This window comes from Macrosteles quadrilineatus, unplaced genomic scaffold, assembly GCF_028750875.1.
Source record: "Macrosteles quadrilineatus isolate MER2022 unplaced genomic scaffold, UCM_ALF_1.0 Scaffold_2__2_contigs__length_208266976, whole genome shotgun sequence".
Classification (NCBI taxonomy): Eukaryota; Metazoa; Arthropoda; class Insecta; order Hemiptera; family Cicadellidae; genus Macrosteles; species Macrosteles quadrilineatus.
Genome location: NW_026542595.1, coordinates 144,315,325 through 144,328,013, shown reverse-complemented (window position 1 = coordinate 144,328,013; position 12,689 = coordinate 144,315,325). Strand labels below are relative to the sequence as shown.

The 12,689-nt window shown below is 30.8% G+C and overlaps 1 protein-coding gene across 2 annotated transcripts in view; it reads right to left on the bottom strand.

Annotated features, from left to right (window-relative positions):
- The window catches only part of LOC128986717 (tachykinin-like peptides receptor 86C), a 40,502-nt gene extending 36,574 nt beyond the window's left edge, over positions 1–3,928 (bottom strand). For both annotated transcript variants that reach the window (XM_054407211.1, XM_054407212.1), the window contains exon 1: positions 3,773–3,928. The gene's annotated coding sequence lies outside the window, so the exon portion shown is untranslated. The remainder of the gene's footprint in view (positions 1–3,772) is intronic.
- Positions 3,929–12,689: the final 8,761 nt, after the last annotated feature.

Here is a 12,689-nt window from a genome sequence, read left to right as displayed (position 1 = left end):
ATAAATTATGCTGTATATATTCTTATTACTCGTTTAGAGCTCTTTTTCATTTGTTTAGTTTTGAAAGTCAATGTTTACTTTATGTCCCATGATAAAAATATCGTCCATATTTCCTTTAGTCTCTCGTCTCAGTATGGATCTTAAAACTCAGCTTGGTCTCACTTCAAAACATCGCTTTTGCTTTCTGATACGAGCTACTGTTGCACTCTTTGGTTGCAACTGTAACCAATGATGATTGAAAGGTTTTGTAATTGTATAATTCATATGATAAGCTTTATAACAGTTGAGTTTATGTCGAAGTCAATAAATACTTTTTATATAAAGAAAGTTAAACTATTTTACTAAAGCTATGGTGAGAAAAAACTATGTTTAAAAATTTTGATGTTTTGGTAAACTAACTGATAATTGTTTACTTTTAATGTGACAAAATGTTGGTGTTAATATGCAGGTATTAATTGTGTAGCCCTCATAAAAAATACGCTTTGATACCTTTTTATTAAACTTGTTTTATTTAATTTAGTGTATATATACAAATTTAAAAAGGCTTTCACTTCATAGTTTATTATTAGGTTAAAAGTGGGGAGCGAGCTGATGTGTCCTTTCGATTGTGGCGTGATTAAATGTGTGACATCTGCGGGAACGAGCTGGTCTCGTGGTTAGAGCGCGGGACTTTGGTCCCTGAGGTCATGAGTTCAAATCCCACCAAATCACCAACGGATTTTATCTTTGTGATAATGTTGCAACCCCTGGGTCTAGCCTGAAGTGATGTGAAAAAACAATTCCGGGCTCGTGCTAAGTGTTAACATAATTTAATACAGTACTTTAGTTATTATGTCAACTGTAGTTATTATATTTTGTTTGGTTTTCAAGTTCCTTCTTGTAAGTGGTCTAGATATGGTTTACCTTTTTGAAACTAAGATCAGTCTAATTTGTTATTTTATGTTTATGTTTATGTTTAAGTTTATGTTTGTCGCCTTAAAATAAAAACTAGGATCGTAAGAAAACCATTGTCTTTGTTAGTATGTTTATAAAATTAATGCAAGTACTTCATTTTTTATACTTTTCAATAAAATGGTGACCATACAAAGTAGGTATTTTAAGCCAAGTATGAATGGGGATGAGTGTAGGATGAGTGGCGCGATCTTTCAGTCTTGTTAGTGACTAAGGCCAACATATTCCTTAGAAACAGCTGTTAATTATTAGGACTTACATTTTAGAATGGAATCCGAACCACATTTTTGCCTTGGTATTAACATTGACTTTATAGATATAAAGTCAATGGTATTTACGAATAGTCTAACTATCAGGATAGTACTGCGGATAGTCGTAGTACTCACTAGTGCGGACGTTAAACCAATATAATTATAAAGCATTTTAACATTTACAATTTTACCGGAAATTTATACGATCTTAAAGTAATTTTAATTTTAGTTGTACACATTGATTAGCCCTAAGTATTCATTACAGCTTTTTAATAAAATATATGAAAAAAATTATAGTCGATTCATCACTACTTAATATAGTTCAAAGACATAAGCAGCAATGGAAACCTGTACTAATCTTGTGTTTCGATTAAGTTAGGTTTCAAACAGTTAGCTCTTTTTGAGTTTACTATATAAGATCTTACTATGATATAGGTTTAGGTTAATCATCTTATTTTTATGAAGATAATTAAAAAAAGATTATCTTTAACATGTTTTGTAAAATTTTACAATTTAGTACAATAGCCAGCGAGGTCCTAAGTTCATCTCAATAAAACAGAGACATGTTTTATCGTTTTCTGTTCATTTCATTTCATAAATATTTCAACTATCAAGTAGGATGTCTAATTATTTTCATAGATTGTTTGTTTATACAGCACAATAGTTATTTTGGTTTAGTATTTTTTTAACAGAGCTGCATCACATAAAGTGCGGAAATTTGAACGGTATAAAAAAGCGTATTTTACAGTAAGCATACGTTCAAATTAAAATTAAAATATATTTATTTAAGATATTTCATTACAAGCATGGCCCCGCCGAGTTTAAAAGTTTTTTTGGCGGGGACCAATAAATTCAAAAAATGACAAACAAAGTTTACAGATTTGTTTCCTTAAGTTTTTTTTAATGCAAAAAAATATGAAATTAGTTCTAAGGTGGTTTGTGGCAGGCACTTATTTGTAACAAGAGTATTTTGGCAGCAAGACTTAACATACATATAAAATCATTTTACTAATTAAGTACCAAGAACCGGATATTGGTTTAGGTTGTTATTCCAACTCCCAATATGATACATTTGTAAATATTTGTGTGCTTATTGATTAGACAAAATAACCTTTGCATCTCTTCGTATATTGTCCTATGAATATATATGTTCCTCTACATATTCTCTCCATCCATGCCATTACTCGTTTTTGTACAAATTTAATTTCCATACATATCATATTTGTTTTATTCGTTTTATAAACCTTTCGTTTACTATACGTACTACCGAGAATATGTAGATGAAGCCTTCTGGAAATGCACTAGATAAATCAATTCGTTCATATCAAACAATATCTATTTACAAAATATTATTTTTTACTTCTGTGCTATTTTAACTTTTACTATTTTAAATTACGTTAATAGAAATGGGTTTCATTATTACAGTAGTTTATAAAGCTTAAACACATAGAACAATTTAATTTTTTGTTCTTCTTGGTTAATTTATATAAGTAAAACAAACATTAGTGTGATTAACAATGCGATTAGGAGTTTTTATGAAATTATTTTTAAGAGTGTGTATTTTTTTACTGACAACTTAGCCACAGAATATTCCTGTCTACCAATTAAAACACGAGTATGTATTTTCCACAAAAACAATAATAGGAAGAATGTAAAACTGTATGAACTTTATAAAGTTCCCATATCATTGACCTTCAGCTTCAGCCACGCCCCACATGGCTGCCAAAAAACAACTAATCCTTATAATATTTAAAGACTTTAGGCTACAGAGGATCCCACATACGTCCGCATAGTAAAAAATTAAAACTACAAAAAGAGTAGGATTTAATTTTAATGTTTTAGCGTGGGAAATCTTTCATTTACACGTTGTGCAGAAGTGAAAGTGTCAAAAAATTGTTTCTTGTAACGTATTATATTTAATTAATGAAAATCTGTTTCCAAATACAATACCTAGTTTTTTTCCTGAATGTTTGCTAAAACATATTTAAATTAATTTAGTAAAAATATCCGTATCAGAATTTACAATTTTAAAAAGAAATAAAAACATTTTTGCTTGGCCATTTTTTCTAACACAATAAAATAACATGTACATTAAAAATACATCAAATGTAATGTTCTAATCAATACATTTTCTTTTCATTCAAATAGAGTTAAAAAAAATATATATATTTAATTTTACTGCTATCTTTGGCATTGAAAAACTTTTTGTAATATAAAAATGTCCGTGTTATCACATTGTTGGTTTTGCATGTTTTAAAATGCAGTCAAAATATTTAACAAAAAACTAAATTGTATTTACTAAAACATGTAATTTTCTCAATATCGAATTAAATAAGACACATTATTTTACTAACTGAAAGGAGAATTTTGCCAATCACTTTGAAACTCATCAAGGAGTGAAATGGTCACAAAACTGCGCACTTAAGACAGCCCCAGAAAACAAATACGGCTAAAACTGTAGTAAAATGTGCTTAATATTACCTATATTCAACAAAAGTTTTATCGATGAAAAATGTCTATTAGGAACGAAATTGGTACAAATATATATATTTAACAGCTGCATTACTTACTCAAACGAGATATAATCACTTTAAAACTCATCGAGAACATCGATCACTTAAACATTTCTAAACACTGTGAAAAACTGAAACAAAAACAGCTAAAAATATATAAAATGTCATTTTTCCATCGCAACGTTTTTCACTTGTTAAGACTGTTTCACTAGAAGCGCCCCATCGCACTGAATTGTACGTTGTTGCGTCCATCCATGCGCGCCCCGCCGCACAGACTAGCGTATCTTCCCACTTCCCGCCAACCCGCCAACCCCAGCGTTCCTACCGTCCGGCGCGTCATCCCTTCCCGCACATTCCCAGAATGGCTACAGTAACACGGCCCACTACATTGGACTATGGGATTATAAGGATTTATTAACCGCACCCTTGTGAATGCAAACGTGTAAACTCGAGTTTTGTTTGTGGTTAGAATTTGCTTGTGAGTTTACGTTAGTGTATTTAAGATAAGTATAATTTTATACCCATTTGTAAAATGACGGACGTAAGTTTCTTGTCATTCAATCAGTTACAGAACCATATAGTTTTGGTAAATATTTGGAAAAGTATTCTCAGGCGATTAATGTTCTTGTGATAAACAAACTGAACGTCTAAGGCTCGCTACAGTTATTTATTCATAAATTTCCCTAGAGGCAGAAAGAATATAATTTCTACGTTAGAATTTTTTTAAATATATTTTGCCGTCATTTAATCACCCACAGACATGTATTTGATACAAATTGAACATAAAGTGTAGTATAACTAAGTATAGAAAAAAGTTTCATTCTTTAACAATGTAATTAAATCTTTTTACAAATTCGAAAGATTCGTCAGCACAACAAGTAGTTGTTTGCCTTTGTAACTGATGAAAAAGGACAATTTTACAATTTGATGCAAAAATGTGACCTATTTACGTGCCAATAAGTTACTCTTATTTGATTTAACAACGTTTGTAAAAGCTGTTCCACTTTAAATAAAACTACGTGACTCAATAGTTAGATCTCTGATGTAAAACGTAATTTCACTAATACCGTAATTCATTTTCAAAAACTCATGCAATTTGACTTTTAGCTAAAAAAAAAAATAAAGTTTAGCTGTATATTAGTTGTTAACTGTCTTCTTCAAATGTTTAAGTTATTAGAGTAGCTAATTTCATTATTTTAAGTATTAAATGGATTGCGTTAATTGGTTGTATACCTTTTGACACACTGTATCATGAAAAAGGACGTATCACCGACCAATATTTAGCAGTTAGTTAACCAAAAACTCCATCAACGGTTTTATAACGTTTCAAAAATAAAAAAATAAAACCAACATCAGATGGCATACATTTTGCCACTTTCTATCAGAAGTTAAAGAGGGAGTTCATCTTCGTTTCACAGTCACATGTGTAAAGTTTATGGCACCATATGTCAAGCTGTAGAAGAAACACTCTAAAATAAGTATTTCTTTCTGATCGTGAATTTGTTTTGCTACGTATTAAATCACGTTTTATGTTTCTCGATGCTACAAGTTACATTTCAAAGACATATTAAATACACATATATGAATTCGCGCGAACTATGGTGTGTAAGACAGTATTGTATTAAATATTAGTAAAAATAATACAATAACGTAGATAAATGTATTTTTTCTAACACCCACATTATTTTTCATGCCATTTGACTTGCAAGATTTGAGAGGAACGCAACATAGTATATATGGAAAATACTTGAATTAATTCATGTATGTCTCTGTTAGCGAATATAATCTATTAATTATGTACTCATATTTTAAAGTGTAAGGCAATACAACGAAGAGAAAGACTTTGAATATTATCACTGGGCCCCTTTTTATACAAAAATCTTACTACTATATCGTAGTAAAAATCAATTTAAAAGATTATAAGGTTTAATTAATTGTTTGGGCGTAATGTGGTCGGATCAAAATAATTAACTATTGTGATATTTCGCAAAATGTTTACTTGTTTAGACAGCTCTGGTTAACAAATACCACGCCATCACTATACTGTATACAAGAAAATATTGAGAATACTCATCATCGTTATTGTTTTTAGTTATATGTGATTTTTAAAGTGATATTCAACTATCTCAAATAAGTTTCAATTATTTTGGTTATTAAGTTTTGATTTCATTTATGTTTAAGTTATACAAGTATTGTGGTGTAAATGTCTATAAAACAAATTTTATTTTAATCAAATCAGTGTTCCTAGAAGTCTGTAAGTGATTAACATTACGGAGTCTGGCTTTTCCATTAAAATTCCTTTACTGTCCCTGATCGATAATTGAAATAGTGGGAGGGCATTAGGAGATACTTGACTATTGATGCAAAAAACCTACGCCAATGCATTACTAAACAATCACGTATTAATCATGTATTTTTTATCTGACAAAAAACCTCAAAAGAAAATAAATAATTTATACTGTTTAATTGGTATGTCTAAAAACTTAAAATAGTTTATACAATTCATTGTGTGTATTTTTTATGGTTATTACTCGTATACATATATTATTCACGATTATTAGTATCATATTAGTATCATAAATTCGTACATACAAATTAAGTTTAGTGACCATAAAAAGCGGGAAATTTCCTAGTTCTTGTTATATTGGCTATAATCATGTTATTACACACATTTTCATATGTAAAAAAGACTACAATTGAAACTATGGTTTTGGCCGAACATAAAAGAACCAATGATTAAGAAGGTGTTAATAGGAACGAACATCACAAATGTTTAACTATACGTAATTAAACACTATTAATTGATACTTAACCGCCGATTATTACTTTTTTAAGGAGCATAATGTGTAAAGTGAAACTGTAACAATATTTGAATGTCACTGTAAAGCAAGAGTGCTTAGTACGAACCGTGTGTGTTTAACCATGCTGATGATATCCAGTAAAACAGAGCACTTAGTTCTTTCTTCTTTTTACACTCAAATCCTCTGTGATCACATTTATGTTCTTTTGCCGTTTTATTACTTAGTTATAAATGTAGTAATTAATTATAAGGTTAGATGGTTGTAAAAGTAGTATCAAACTGTTACTAGTAATACATATTTTTTTTATTTATTACTAGGCAAGCACGTTTCTCGAAAACATTTTTCCTCAACTCGTGTGCATCGCAGGGAAAATCCACACGTACACGTGTTAGAAAGATATTTTTCTGTAGATGTGCAGAATCCCTTTATAAATAGGTATAAATAGGCCCAAAAAAAGCACAAAAATGAATTTCAAATTTTAAAAATTACATGGGCATTATGGGTTGCCATGCTGGTGACGATATAACAAAATATAAACAGAAAATGAAAACAAATGGAATAAACTCCAATCACATGTTTTATATACAGATCAGCATATCGAGAAGTCTGTGCATTACATATTTTTGGTCGAATTTACGACCATTGGAGGACCTCTTGTTGTAATTAATGCATCCTAGTTAAAACTTGTATTTCAAATATATTGTTTTATAATCATGGTACAATAATATGGACCAGCTTTCTCATATAAAAATCACATGGTAAACTAAAATATGTTATTGTTATAAACTATTTCGTGGTTCTATGTTTGAATATTAACAAAAATCTTGTGTAACATTTGCACATTAACTCGTAATCTTTTCGTAACCTCTATTCCCTACTTAAGTATGGACTTTCAATATTATACATTATACAATCATAAAAACCTTTATCCTATAGTGTTGAAACCTTCTAAAACATAATTTTATCTTTCCACTTGTTTAACATTATTATAAATAATTTCAAAGTCCAGTGTACACAAAGCGTGCATGATACAATTTTAACTTTTTCAAATATTTTCAAATACTTCTCTACTGTAATCGCTAAAACCAACTTAGAAATAAAATTTACAGCTGTATTATAAACTTATACATACGTCTATTTGGAAGCTTAATGCTGTTTATATTTCGTTATAACTTGCTAACATTCCAATATGATAGTTGATCGTTTCAAAGGTATTACAGAGCTTTAGTTCGACTGAGGAGGTTGGAGAGAAGTGTTCTAGCTAAATTTAAGCTTACCTTGTAACGTGTCAGCCTTTGATTTATGTCCTGACATATTTGAATCAATATTTTACCTTATCTTTTTCAAACACCTTCCGTGTTCTATTTCGTATTTGGCAAAGTTTGACTTAACAAAGAAGTGAATTAAAATTTTAGTAGATTGTTTTCTAATGAAAATCTAATTTTTTAATGCAACTTCATTAGGTGTCGATCTAGGGGCAGGCAACCCATCTGTTTTGACCAGCTGCAGTTCCTTTACTGGAAGATAAAACAAAGTTGAATATTCTTCTCGTATACTTACCTACATTTTTGAACTTCGACCTTAATTTTAATTATTTTTACATTCTTCCCCTATACATTGTATATGGAGAGAGTATTGTTTTCATCAAAATTTTCGAGTTTGAATTTTGAGCAGACATGTCCGTTTTAGGACCCTCTGGACCCAAAAATATGGGTATCAAAGTGATATCTGCGTGTGTGTTTCAAAGTATGTGTGGATGTGTACAGAGCTACAGACTACAAATATAGTCCGATTTTGATTAAGTTTGTAATTACTTAATTTACTTGTAATTATGTACTTATCTATGGTATCTTCAGTCATTTTTTATTATTATTTTTAACGGTGATTTCCCCATAACAACCGATAAAATAATGAAAAATCTGATTTCTCAAAAAAAAAAAAATTCCCGAACGATTTTGATAAAGATTTAGTATGTTTAGCCCTTTAAATTCAAAACAAAATAGTAGAACTCCCATTCCTGTAAAAATAACTGTCCAAAAGTTATTGTAAATTGTGTTATTTTCCCATTAAAAACCATTAAATAAGAGAAAATCGCATTTTCAAAAAAGCCGTTTTGATTAAAATTAGTAGTCTATTCGATGTCCTTATAATTCTTAACATCATAGTGCAACCCCCCACTGCTGTAAAAATTAAGGTACAAAATTTATTGTAACTTACGTTGTTTTCCCATAAAACCCACAAAAAAACGGAAAATGGATTTTTGTTTACCGATTCTGATTTAAATTTGTCTGTTATGGCTCTTATAGTTCTAAGCAAAATAGTGCAACCCCCATTCATGTAAAAAAATACGATTCAAAGTTTAATGCAACTTTCGTCATTTTACCTACGGTATTAAATATCATAGTTATAGTTACTCTCGTCACTTACTCATTAAGATTGCTGGCAAGCTAATGGGAGAAAGTTTGTGTCAGATTTATGATATAGTTTATTTTGTATTTCACGGGTGTATATACTGTCTAATACATTTTATATTTCCAATATGGTGTTCTTTCAATATTGCCTGGTTTCAAAATGTATTTGTAGGAAATAAAAAGTATTTAAGAACAGCACATCTGTGGAACAATTAAAATAGTTAATTTTTTTTTTCTAAAACCCTGGAAATTCATATATGAAGTAGAGCTAATTTATAACAACAAATTATAAAACTTAGTTAAATAATACGATTGTCATAATTATCTACAAATTTAAGCTTTTAAGCTGCTTAGTTTAAATGTAGCTGGAAATTTCACACTAACCTTTCCTGTATTGTATTTTTATAGTGACTGAAATAGTTAGCATTATTTTCCACAAAAAACGTTTCAATTTTTTGTTTTATTGCAAAACCCCCTTAAATCGCGAAGCTGGTATGAATACAAAGAAACATGTGTGAATGGTTCATAGAAAAGGAGAATGTATGAAATATTTACATTATTCCTTATCCTGAAATATACATAATGTCGTTTCATCCTATGCAAAGGTTGGACTGAGCAAAGATGATATTTTAGACGGAGCGCCAGAGCCGGGTTTTTGTACTGCGAGAAAATATGGTCTTGTCACCGTGAGCCTTCTATCTGTCCTCTAATGGAAATATAATGGAGTGCTTTTTGTAACATAAGGGATAATGTGGGCAAATTTTGTAATATGCTTGTATACCTTCGTTTTTACTCTGGCTTGCTAATAATGCATTCGTGTATGCCTATTAGTTTGCGTTGTAATTATATCTTATGTTTTAAAATATTAACTACCATTAAAGCCTTTTCACATTTTTAAAAACTTTAGTTAATTGTGCTGAAGCACATAAGTAAATACTATTTTGGTGTGATTTCTCTGCCAGGATATTTTAAAACTAATTAAAACATTATTAATACTTGTAATTATGACGATACAACTGTTTGAATTACTTTAATTCAAATTCAAATAAATTCAAATATATTTATTATGGAAATTACAACAGCTTGGCCTCGCCAAGTTTAAAAAACTTGTCGGTGAGGTCCAATTGATACAATATAAGGCGAACAAACAAATAGTTTACATTTTTTTCTTTTTCTTTTTTTGAACAAAGTTTTCTTGATATACTATATTTCTACGGCGGTTTGTGGCAGGTACTTTAACTTCAAACAAAGTAGTTGGCAGCACACTAAAAAATCTAAAATGTAGTGACATAAATATTGCTTTATAATCTACGGAATTCTTTTTGGATTGCTCATATTTGGTCCTCTTTGTTTTTCATGGTTCGTAGACCATGTTTGAACTGTTTGTTTGTATGCACAGCAGACTGGCAGTGCCGGCCGAGCTGAGCTGACTGAAAAAAAAGAAGAAGAACAAAAAACCTGAAACTTTAGTCGTTTCGTTTGACCGAACGAACATAACCTCTCACTCATGTACCCCATATTTCTCAAAGCCCTTCCTAGGTAAAAATAATACCTCTTAAACATGTGTCAATACTTTTTCATGGCCATCTCCATGGGCAAGAAACTGTAAATGGTCTTGATATGATTGATTACATAGAGACCAAGATAAAGTACGAAACTGAGTTTAAAACTTCCAAATGAGCATCAATGTGAGACGTAGATTTCAGATATGTATGAAGCTGTGACAGTGTCTTAATTGTGAATAATCATACGTAAGCTGGGCAAGTCTCGCATGAATAATGTTGCCTTGGCAACACTTGTTGTGACGTAACACGCGTTCGTCTCACGGGACAATCTTAACAATGGCCAACTCTCAGTTACGTGGGATTTATACCACATCTTACACTGTGTCTCAATGGCCTAGTCTTTACACCATATTTAACATTACTGTCCATTATTGAGCGGAGTAAGTGAAGCGAGTGAAGCTCTTATACTACACTCTCACTTTTTTTTTACAAATACTCCTCGTGAACGGCTAAAGCAATCAGCACGGAATTTAGCACGGACATAGAAACCAACTATAAGGAGGTATAAATCTGAAATGGTAAAAATCGGACAACAGGGTGTTTCCCTACTCGAAAACACTTTTCAAAATTAGTCTATGGTAGCACATTACTAAATATGATTTGTTTAATATGCTTGCTCCTCTCAATATTGCAAGCAGACATCTGTATTGTACACCTAGTAATCCTATCCCAGTTATATGGACTTTAACACCGTATATACTATATCAGTTTAATGGGTCTTGCACTACATGTTTACACTCACTGTTGGATACAGGATGACTGACACAAGACATGAACATTTGGGTAAGTATTTTTCGATTGGTTCATTTATTGCATAGGTCTAAATACACCTTGTGATTGGTTAAACCATTAAAGTGTATTAACAAATTAAAAGTTTCATGAAAATGTAGGCAGTCACTGAAATTCTAAACGGAAATTTTCAATTTTAACAGTGAAATTTTAAATGCTAGAAAGCTTTAGAATCTTAAGTTTATCAGTAACCAAAGCATATTTTATACTTCGCACGTGTATTTACTTGTGACGTCATGCTCAGTGTTGCCATGGAGACCAAGTTTACACAGAACTTGCCACGGTTGAGTGTAGTCTTTCGTACATAAGTCATTGGTAATACCTGTGGGTTAATGTAGAGTGGTAACGTAACTTACTACATATTCATGTTGTATAGGGTGTCCCAGGAAGAGGCTGTTTTTTATTGATATACCAGACGCATTTACCACTATGAGTTGCTACATTGACTATACACAGAAAAGACTTCCCATTACAGTATGTAAACATTTGAAGCCAAGAAAATAGTGTATCCATATATAAATCCCAAAGTACCCATGCACTTTTGAGAAAACTACAAGTCATACCACCATAAACCATATACATAAAATGTTCGTCATGACGAGAAACCTTGCGCAAAACTCCATTATTTTATAAATTGCTCTTTAAGGTCGTAATTCCTTTCTAAAGAGAACTTTCCATATACCTAATGTTAATACCTCAGCTGTACTTATTTGTATGTTATTCTTGCTATTTATTACCTTATTAAAATCAGGTGTGATTATTTGTTTGTACAACATTACTGTATTCTGTTTGGTTTATTTCAGCTTAACATAACCAATCAATAGTTTTATTAATACTTGTGAAGTCAAACGGGGTGAGCCCGTGGGTGACAGCAAGTTGGGATAACTATTAATCAAAATCAATGCAGTATCATTACAAACAGCTGATTGATTTATCACTTGACACAGAATAGTGGCATTAGTTGGTAGACAATCTCAAGGGATTGCACCACGTTTTTTTTTTTTTTTGCTTCAAAGTTTTACTCTACATGGGAAGTAATTTATTTATTTATTTATTCATACCAACGGTCAAACCAATACATAAATATGACAAAAACTTTATAGACTTTAAAGTCATGTAGAGTATGTAGTATTAAGTAGTCATTATTACGTGTATAGTCAATGGTTGCTACAAACTTGAAACTCCACAGCAGCAAGATACACTTATTTTTAATCCACCTTCAAGTCCCACTTGATTTCAACCTATCAACAATATTACAATAAAATATATAAAAAAAAAATGGCTGAAGTTCAAAATAGTGTTGCGTTTTAAGTCATTTGGAAACCACTAAACATTTATTCTAGATTCTTTTCAAGTATACTTGAATTGACGAAAATTAAGTAGTTGACATTGGATTTACCACCACCCA